Source organism: Zea mays, chromosome 1 (assembly GCF_902167145.1).
Source record: "Zea mays cultivar B73 chromosome 1, Zm-B73-REFERENCE-NAM-5.0, whole genome shotgun sequence".
NCBI lineage: Eukaryota > Viridiplantae > Streptophyta > Magnoliopsida > Poales > Poaceae > Zea > Zea mays.
Window position 1 is genome coordinate 163615636 of NC_050096.1, and position 10643 is coordinate 163626278.

The 10643-nt window shown below is 41.6% G+C and overlaps 1 long non-coding RNA gene across 1 annotated transcript; it reads right to left on the minus strand.

Annotated features, from left to right (window-relative positions):
* Positions 1-2014: 2014 nt before the first annotated feature.
* Positions 2015-5386, minus strand: LOC118476068 (uncharacterized). Its single transcript, XR_004855373.1, has 3 exons — positions 5237-5386; positions 5026-5137; positions 2015-2036 (listed from the first exon to the last, which is right to left on the minus strand). It is a non-coding gene; the product is annotated as an uncharacterized lncRNA (long non-coding RNA).
* Between the last annotated feature and the right edge of the window lie 5257 nt (positions 5387-10643).

Genomic DNA, 10643 nt, shown 5'->3' on the forward strand with positions numbered 1-10643 from the left:
CATTATGATTAATAAGAACATGACTGGGTAAAAAGAAGTGATTAAGGGCACAACTTGCATGGGAGTGGAGATTCCAGGTACCAACTTGCTCTTCATGTGACTCGTGACCTCACCGCTAAATGTAGCAATACAGACAAACATGGTATAGGCAAAATTAACATCACATCAATCATAAGCACAAACTGAATAATAATAATCTACGTGTTGCTACGAGATCGTGGGTCCGAGAAGCACTAAAATCAGAGTTATGGCTAAGAAGCTATGGTTTTACTAGGTTCTAAGTGATTAACCAATAAACTATATATTATGATGATTAAAATCAATTATGTGAGAAAAGATATAACTAACTCAACCTTCAACCTAAGTTACCACAGAATCATATACCAGTAGATGATCCAAATTAAAATCCTAGATTAACTCAAATTAAATATGTTAATCCAATAACCATATGTTGGACAAATAAATTATTTATTTTCGAGAGCATGTTATGTGGCGGAACCGCCCGAATTATTCCAGCTTAAGTGCTCAAGTCGCACCCTTAAGGGCAGAAACACACTTAAATAAGAATAACTCGTCAGTCCCTCGGATCTAGTCCGATAAAGCCACTTACCAGGATCGAATACCACTAGCTCACTCGAAGGTGAGGCACAGAGAAATACAATAAAACATAATACCACAAATTTAATACGTATAATTAGTGATTACATTATCGGAGTTTCAGAAATGATAACCATAAATTTTAATGCAGCGGAAATAACTAACGGAGAAAACCGAGTAACATGGCGAAGCCTGGCCACGCTACTCCTCCTGGTCCTCTCCTGCGGAAGCAATAACCCTCTCGACCATATATCCCGGTGGCAGGGATGAAGGCCAAGTCACACCAGCAACCAATCATCCTAAGGAGTACCTGCAAAAATTGTGCCACAAGCAAGGCTGAGTATACTAATACTCAGCTAGACTTACCCGGTGTGAGGAGTCTACTCCTCTACCTCTAGACATGCAGCTGTTTGGCTGAGGGGTTTGGTTTGCCAAAAGCACTAGCTGAGTCTAAAATCATGTTTTAGCATTTCAAGTTTTAGTATGATCCTTTTTAACTAGATGTGTACCTAGCTAATCATACATGGTATCAAACATTTTTATCAACCAACATCTTTTGTCGGTCACCTCATTTCCACTTATTACTCAATGTAGCAGCATGGATCAAGCAGTCTCATTAGCTGCGAGAAGCAGACGATTCGAATCGAGTTTTTATCCTTGCAAGGTAAACCTAAACACACGACATGCAGGGGCACTCCGTCCCCACACATATCAACCGTCCCCATCGATTCCCTGGCAACAGAAAGGGGCTCACCGCCTTGGCGTACAATGCCTCACTGACCCCGACTGGCCGTCATGCAGTGACCGCACTTGTACCCACCATAACCGGAATGGGAGACCTCGTCTCAGGTCGCGTGAGGAGGGCAATCTGCGGGCAGGTTCACTCAGGTACTAGGCTTACCGATTTACCATATTTCTCGGCATGTGCTTAGTACGTTCAAACGCTTGACTCACGGTACCACACCTTAATCCTTATTCAAATTTTTATCCCGTGGACAACCAATCCCCATGGATTGTTGCCCACAACCCAACATCAGTACGATATGAAAGTGGGTACAATCAATGTCCTGACCTCGCGCGAGTGCTAGAAAAATCACTCGACTTCTACCGAGATCCTAATTAAATAAGCAGCTACTCGACCTAGCATACTAGTATTCATCTCAATGGGATTCCTGAGATCATGCAACTAAGGTTTCAAACAACTCCTACACTTAAGTGCACATTCAAGCCTACAAACATTAAGTGTAGTAAAATAGCATATATAAACGGTTATGCATAAAACCGGGGCTTGCCTTTAATTTAACACTTAAGTAGTGTTTGCTGGGGGAGGTACTCGCTTGGCGAGCATCCACTGGTTAAGTCCATCCTTCCTTGGGTCGTCCACCGACTGCATCTTGTGGTTGGCACCACATCACTAGCCCGATCATCATCTCTCGGTCCTATATGAGGTGCAAGATGCATATGTATAAATATAATGAAAAGTTATCACAAGATATACAATACACGGTAGCGAACTAAACACCAAGTAGTAAGACACCGCAACGACTATACGCAAGCGCTAGCTATTCGTACGTTATCGGCGTTCATCATTAACACCATTAACAAGACGACCATATTTTATTTATTTACGCAACACAAATACGATATCACAGGTACACGCATTTATTTAATTGCTACGACTTTGCATTAGTTCTATTGATCACACAAAAGCATCACAAACACAAGTTTAATAGAGGACCGACGCATCAATGTCGATGGACTCCTCTATCACAATCAACTACAGCAAGCAAGCACATTAATCATGAAGCACATGTTAACCTAAGTTTAGCCATCACAAGTCTATATTCGTTAAGTGCTAACTAAGCATTTTTAGCCAAAATGGTGAACTCAATATTCATTTGAGCACATGCAGATTTTTAGGACAGCAGCACAGCAGCTACTTGTTTTAATCATAACTTTTCAAATATTAATCCAAAAATAGCAAACTAATACTTTCTGGAAAGTTTAGAAAGTTCTCTACAACTTTGGTATTGTCATCACAACATGATTAAACACTTAGCAAGGTCAAAAGATGTTAACACAACAGCGCTGTCCAGATTTGGACAGATTCAGACTTATGACTTTAAAAATTCATAACTGAAGATTCAGGCATCCAAACAAGGTGATCCTAGACTTTCTGGAAAGGTAATAAAATTGTCTACATATCACTTATAAACATCTTAAGGTGACTCAATAGTTAACTAAGGATAAAATATACTAGAAGGCTTTGCTGTCCAGAATTGGACAGATTCAGTCTTCAGACTTCAAACATCCATAACTTAATCTTCAGACCACCAAAAATAGTGATCCAAGACTTTTTGGAAAGCTTGGCAATTGCACTACATAACTTTTATAATCACCAAGAAGTGATTCTGTGCTTAACTGAATCAAACAACGCAGTTTTCAAAATCTGTTCTGACGGAGGACAGAACACAACAATCAGTTTGTAAATTTCATAACTCTTAAACCGTCAGGCCTTTGGTTATGAAATTTTAACACAAGCAAGATCAGAAAAGCATCTACAACTTTCTTATAATGACCATGAACAGATTGCAACACTAAGTTGAACAAACAACACAGTTTCTGAATTCTGTACAGAATTTGGACAGATTCAGTTACTGAATTTGTAAAAAGCATAACTCCTAAACTGTCAGACCTATGACTGTCAAATTTTAACACAAGTAAGATATTAAAGTTATCTACAACTTTCTTGTGACCACCAATAACTTATTTCAACATTAACTTAAGCAACCATTGCAATTTCTGAAATCTGTTCAGAAATTCGACAGATTCAGGTGCTGAGCTTGTGAAAAGCACAACTCCTAAACGATCAGGTTTATGGCTGTCAAATTTTTGTACAAGCAAGATAATCATGTTATCTACAACTTTTCTATAGAACATATCTACAGAAAACACAATTTAGTTCATCAAACATACAACACACCGAAAACAGTACGTGCAGCCCAAAACAGCAACCAATACATTTCAGCTTCTATACAATTTAAGAGTTGTCGCGTTCTAGATACTTGAATTATTCTAGCACTTTGACAATTGTTAGAGTTAAAATAACCAAGTGGGAACTAATAAGTAGACTTACTAATTTTTATCCGTGTCATTTAGTATTACTAGCTTAATTGCACAACCAAAACGATACATGCAGGAATTTTCAGCTTGCAAGCACAAGAACACTTAACTCAATCATCAAGCACAATCAGGGACAGTTACTACAAATTTTCATTTCCAATTTGAAATGATTTGGTTATCGAACACAACTATCACGTGCTTATGTTATGCAAGTTGGTTACCATGAAAGAGACACTTTAATAATGTAAATTAGCATGTGACGATAAGTTAATTCTAAACTCTTTACCTCTCGCAACACATGATCCTTTTAATGTCATCAAGGTACCACAACATCATACGGGGACATATGCATACTAGTTTCCAGTTTTACATCTACAACTTCTTTACTAGTTATTTTCAACCACTTAATCGGCATTGATCGAATTAAACCTCTAACTCGACAATTTGGGGCACCATAATTTTCAGAATTCTACATAGACACCTAGCGTCACATAGAGAGTCTACTAATTAACTTGCAACCACTTGAAGTACTGAAAACACCTACATATAACAATTACTTAACGCAATTGAATTCCCCTATTTAACAAGAGTTGGCTAACACAGCATGAAAAACATAGGAATTCATACACAAGTTCATATTTTTCTCAATCATAACACCATGAGACCAACAAAACTAGTTTCACCATTTTAGACATCTTAACTTAAAATATAGCTAAAAGTAATTCGATTAGTTTTCTTAACTACTTTTCTATATAAAGTCACTTAACTCCCAATTAATCAACATACCATAATTCCTTTGACGCAATAGGTAGAGCACGACTATTTGTTTCTAACACTCTTTGGGTATCAACAATTATTTGCCTATGGTAGTTATCCAACTCGAAAATATAGAGAAGGCGACGACTACTACGGCATGTCGTCACCTCATCTTAATCGCAAAAATAAATTTTTAGCTTTACTGATCGAGTCTGCCGACTAACCGTTTAAACTAGTAAAACCTATCCTTCGCATCAAACAACACATCGCACATCTTCCTATCGAAACGTAAAAACATCCGAGTTCTTTTCTACTTCATTTTCTTCTCTACGCGCTTCCATTCACATAAATGTATTTTCAATCACATAATCACACATGCACATCATCGACCAAAACCTAATTGGACTAACTACAAATCGCACACATCAAACAACCTCTTGCTCTCTAACCGCAAACGCGATCCTACCAATGCGCATAACCGAAATATTTTACACACATGCATTCAAAATAATTAATCGAGTCGATCGAGAGCGACATGCATCGGCTCACCATAAACAAACTCAAACGGCGTTTGTAAGGACGACGGTGATTCCGATTTGTGCATAGCTTCGCCATCGACGAGCGTTGAACGACTTGCCTTCTCCTCGCAAAATACGGGGTTCTCTCCTCCACAAAAATAAAATAAAGCAGCACACATACATAATTAATCATAGGAAAATAATGTCGATGCGGAATCGAACAAGGAGCGTCGCAGTCTCACCGGGGTGAACGACGACGACCACGGGGCTGCGCAAAAAAACAGCAAACACCCGGCAGGCACCCCGACGTGCTGTTCGCTGCGCAGCAAGCGCGAGTGAAAGGGAATTAGGCTTACACCTAGTCCCTAATTAATTTTGGTGGTTGAATCACCCAACACAAACAATTGGACTAACTAGTTTGCTCTAGATTATATGTTATACAGGTGCCAAAGGTTCATCTATAACTATACTAAATCGACTGTCCGGAATACCGTAGATTATTCCGGACAGGAGAAGCTTTTTGGAAAAACAGGCCAAGCGCGGACCGTCCGGGCCCTTGCGGCGGACCGTCCGCGACACAAGGATGTCTCTCGGACAGAACCAATGCAAAAATACAAGTTTCCACTACGGACTGTCCGGAGGAAAAGCTAAGACCGTCCGAGCCCTCGCGCGGACCGTCCGGCCTCAGGCGCGGACCGTCCGGTCGGTAAGAAACCGAAAAACCCAAAGGTAACGGGTTCGGAAAAATGAATTATAGGGGGCCTCGCGGACCGTCCGGGGTGCACGACCGGACCGTCCGCGACTGGCTCAGTCTGACATCTGACGACGCATTAAATGCAATATAGCCGTTGATATAGCCGTTACTGCTGACCGTTGCATTTTCAGCCGTTGATCTACAGGGGCGGACCGTCCGGACCCGACTCGCGGACCGTCCGCGCTCAGCAGAATGGCCCAACGGCTAGGAAGTGGTTGGTGGCTATAAATACAACCCCAACCACCTCCATTCAATACATCCAAGCATTCCAACCTTCAACATTCAATACAAGAGCTAGCAATCCATTCCAAGACACATTCAAAGCCTCCATCTCTCCAAGTTTCACAATTGAGAAAAGAGATCATTAGTGATTAGTGGCTTGAGAGAGAAAGTGATCCGTGTGTCATTTGTCGCTCTTGTTGCTTGGCTTTTTAATCGTGCTTTCTTGATTCTTTCATTGCGATCAAACTCACTTGTAATTGAGGCAAGAGACACCAATCTTGTGGTGATCCTTGTGGGAACTTTGTGTTCCAAGTGATTGAGAAGAGAAAGCTCACTCGATCCGAGGGATCGTTTGAGAGAGGGAAGGGTTGAAAGAGACCCGGCCTTTGTGGCCTCCTCAACGGGGAGTAGGTTTGCAAGAACCGAACCTCGGTAAAACAAATCCTCTTGTCCACTCGTTATTCGATTGCGATTTGTTTTGCACCCTCACTCTCTCGCGGACTCGTTTCTATTTCTAACACTAACCCGGCTTGTAGTTGTGTTTATATTTGTAAATTTCAGTTTCCCCCTATTCACCCCCCTCTAGGCGACTATCAATTGGTATCAGAGCCCGGTGCTTCATTAGAGCCTAACCACTCGAAGTGATGTCGGGAGATCACGCCAAGAAGGAGATGGAGACCGGCGAAAAGCCCACTACAAGCCACGGGAGCACTTCATCGGAAGAGTCCCGCACCAAGAGGAGGGAGAAGAAGAAGAGCTCCTCCAACAAAGGGAAGGAGAAGAAATCTTCTTCTCACCACAAAGAGAAGAAGGAAAAATCTTCTTCCCACAAGCCACATCGAAGCGGAGATAAGCAAAAGAGGATGAGGAAAGTGGTCTACTACGAGACCGACACTTCATCAACATCGACCTCCGACTCCGATGCGCCCTCCGTAACTTCTAAACGCCAAGAGCGTAAGAAGTTTAGTAAGATCCCCCTACACTACTCTCGTACATCTAGACATACTCCATTACTTTCCGTTCCATTAGGCAAACCGCCAACTTTTGACGGCGAAGATTATGCTAGGTGGAGTGATTTAATGAAATTTCATCTAACCTCACTCCACAAAAGTATATGGAATGTTGTTGAGTTTGGAGCACAGGTACCATCCATAGGGGATAAGGATTATGATGAGGATGAGGTGGCCCAAATCGAGCACTTCAACTCTCAAGCGACAACGATACTCCTCGCCTCTTTAAGTAGAGAGGAGTATAACAAAGTGCAAGGGTTGAAGAGCGCCAAGGAAGTTTGGGATGTGCTCAAAACCGCACACGAGGGAGACGAGCTCACCAAGATCACCAAGCGGGAAACGATCGAGGGGGAGCTCGGTCGGTTCCGGCTTCGCAAAGGGGAGGAGCCACAACACATGTACAACCGGCTCAAGACCTTGGTGAACCAAGTGCGCAACCTCGGGAGCGTAAAGTGGGACGACCACGAAATAGTTAAGGTTATTCTAAGATCTCTTATTTTCCTTAACCCTACTCAAGTTCAATTAATTCGTGGTAATCCAAGATATACTAAAATGACCCCCGAGGAAGTAATCGGGCATTTTGTAAGTTTTGAGTGCATGATCGAAGGCTCGAGGAAGATCAACGAGCTTGATGATCCATCTACATCCGAAGCTCAACCCGTCGCATTCAAGGCGACGGAAGAAAAGAAGGAGGAGTCAACATCAAGTAGACAACCAATCGACGCCTCCAAGCTTGACAATGAGGAGATGGCGCTCGTCATCAAAAGCTTCCGCCAAATTCTCAAACAAAGGAGGGGGAAAGACTACAAGTCCCGCTCCAAGAAAGTTTGCTACAAATGTGGTAAGCCCAGTCATTTTATTGCTAAATGTCCTATATCAAGTGACAGTGACCGAGGCGACGACAAGAAGGGGAGAAGAAAGGAGAAGAAGAGATACTACAAGAAGAAGGGCGGCGATGCCCATGTTTGTCGAGAGTGGGACTCCGACGAAAGCTCAAGCGACTCCTCCGACGACGAGGACGCCGCCAACATCGCCGTCACCAAGGGACTTCTCTTCCCCAACGTCGGCCACAAGTGCCTCATGGCAAAGGACGGCAAAAGGAAGAAGGTAAAATCAAGATCCTCCACTAAATATGAAACCTCTAGTGATGAAAATGCTAGTGATGAGGAGGATAACTTGCGTACCCTGTTTGCCAATCTTAACATGGAACAAAAAGAAAAGTTAAATGAGTTAATTAGTGCTATTCATGAAAAGGATGACCTTTTGGATTCCCAAGAGGACTGTCTAATTAAAGAAAACAAGAAACATGTTAAGGTTAAAAATGCTTATGCTCTAGAAATTGAGAAATGCCAAAAATTATCTAGTGAGCTAAGCACTTGCCATGAAACAATAGACAACCTTAGAAATGAAAATGCTAATTTGTTAGCTAAGGTTGATTCTCATGTTTGCAATGTTTCAATTCCCAACCCTAGAGATGATAATGATGATTTGCTTGCTAGGATTGAAGAATTGAACATTTCTCTTGCTAGCCTTAGAATTGAGAATGAAAAATTGCTTGCTAAGGCTGAAGAACTAGATGTTTGCAATGCTACCATTTCCAATCTTAGAGATAAAAATGATATTCTTCATGCTAAGATTGTTGAACTTAATTCTTGCAAACCCTCTACATCTATTGTTGAGCATGTATCTATTTGTACTAGATGTAGAGATGTTGATGTTAATGCTATTCATGATCATATGACTTTAATTAAACAACAAAATGATCATATAGCAAAACTAGATGCTAAAATTGCCGAGCACAACTTAGAAAATGAGAAGTTTAAGTTTGCTCGTAACATGCTTTATAATGGGAGACGCCCGGGCATCAAGGATGGCATTGGCTTCCAAAGGGGAGACAATGTCAAAATTAGTGCCCCTCCTAAAAGATTGTCTAATTTTGTTAAGGGCAAGGCTCCCATGCCTCAGGATAACGAGGGTTACATTTTATACCCTGTCGGTTATCCCGAGAGCAAAATTAGGAGAATTCATTCTAGGAAGTCTCACTCTGGCCCTAATCATGCTTTCATGTATAAGGGTGAGACATCTAGCTCTAGGCAACCAACCCATGCTAAGTTGCGTAGAAAGAAAACTCCTAGTGCATCAAATGATCATAATATTTCATTTAAAACTTTTGATGCATCTTATGTTTTGACTAACGAATCCGGCAAGGTAGTTGCCAAATATGTTGGGGGCAAGCACAAGGGGTCAAAGACTTGTGTTTGGGTACCCAAAGTTCTTGTGTCTAATGCCAAAGGACCCAAAACCATTTGGGTACCTAAAGTCAAGAACTAAACTTGTTTTGTAGGTTTATGCATCCGGGGGCTCAAGTTGGATACTCGACAGCGGGTGCACAAACCACATGACAGGGGAGAAAAAGATGTTCTCCTCATATGAGAAAAACCAAGATCCCCAACGAGCTATCACATTCGGGGATGGAAATCAAGGTTTGGTCAAAGGTCTTGGTAAAATAGCTATATCTCCTGACCATTCTATTTCCAATGTTTTTCTTGTAGATTCTTTAGATTACAATTTGCTTTCCGTTTCACAATTATGTCAAATGGGCTACAACTGTCTTTTCACTGATATAGGTGTCACTGTCTTTAGAAGAAGTGATGATTCAATAGCATTTAAGGGTGTGTTAGAGGGGCAGCTATACTTAGTAGATTTTGATAGAGCTGAACTCGACACATGCTTAATTGCTAAGACCAACATGGGTTGGCTCTGGCACCGCCGACTAGCCCATGTTGGGATGAAGAATCTTCATAAGCTTCTAAAGGGAGAACACATTTTAGGACTAACAAATGTTCATTTTGAGAAAGACAGGATTTGTAGCGCATGCCAAGCAGGAAAGCAAGTTGGCACTCATCATCCGCATAAGAACATAATGACGACCGACAGGCCACTAGAGCTCCTGCACATGGATCTATTCGGCCCGATCGCTTACATAAGCATCGGCGGGAGTAAGTACTGTCTAGTTATTGTGGATGATTATTCTCGCTTCACTTGGGTATTCTTTTTACAGGAAAAATCTCAAACCCAAGAGACCTTAAAGGGATTCTTGAGACGAGCTCAAAATGAGTTCGGCTTAAGGATCAAGAAAATTAGAAGCGACAACGGAACGGAGTTCAAGAACTCTCAAATCGAAGGCTTTCTTGAGGAGGAGGGCATCAAGCATGAGTTCTCTTCTCCCTACACGCCACAACAAAATGGTGTAGTGGAGAGGAAGAATCGAACTCTATTGGATATGGCTAGAACCATGCTTGATGAATACAAGACTTCGGATCGGTTTTGGGCGGAGGCGGTCAACACCGCTTGCTACGCCATCAACCGGTTGTATCTACACCGAATCCTCAAGAAGACATCATATGAACTCCTAACCGGTAAAAAGCCCAACATTTCATATTTTAGAGTTTTCGGTAGCAAATGCTTTATTCTTGTTAAAAGAGGTAGAAAATCTAAATTTGCTCCTAAAACTGTAGAAGGCCTTTTACTTGGTTATGACTCAAACACAAGGGCATATAGGGTCTTTAACAAGTCCACCGGACTAGTTGAAGTCTCATGTGACGTTGTGTTTGATGAAGCTAATGGCTCTCAAGTAGAGCAAGTTGATCTTGATGAGATAGG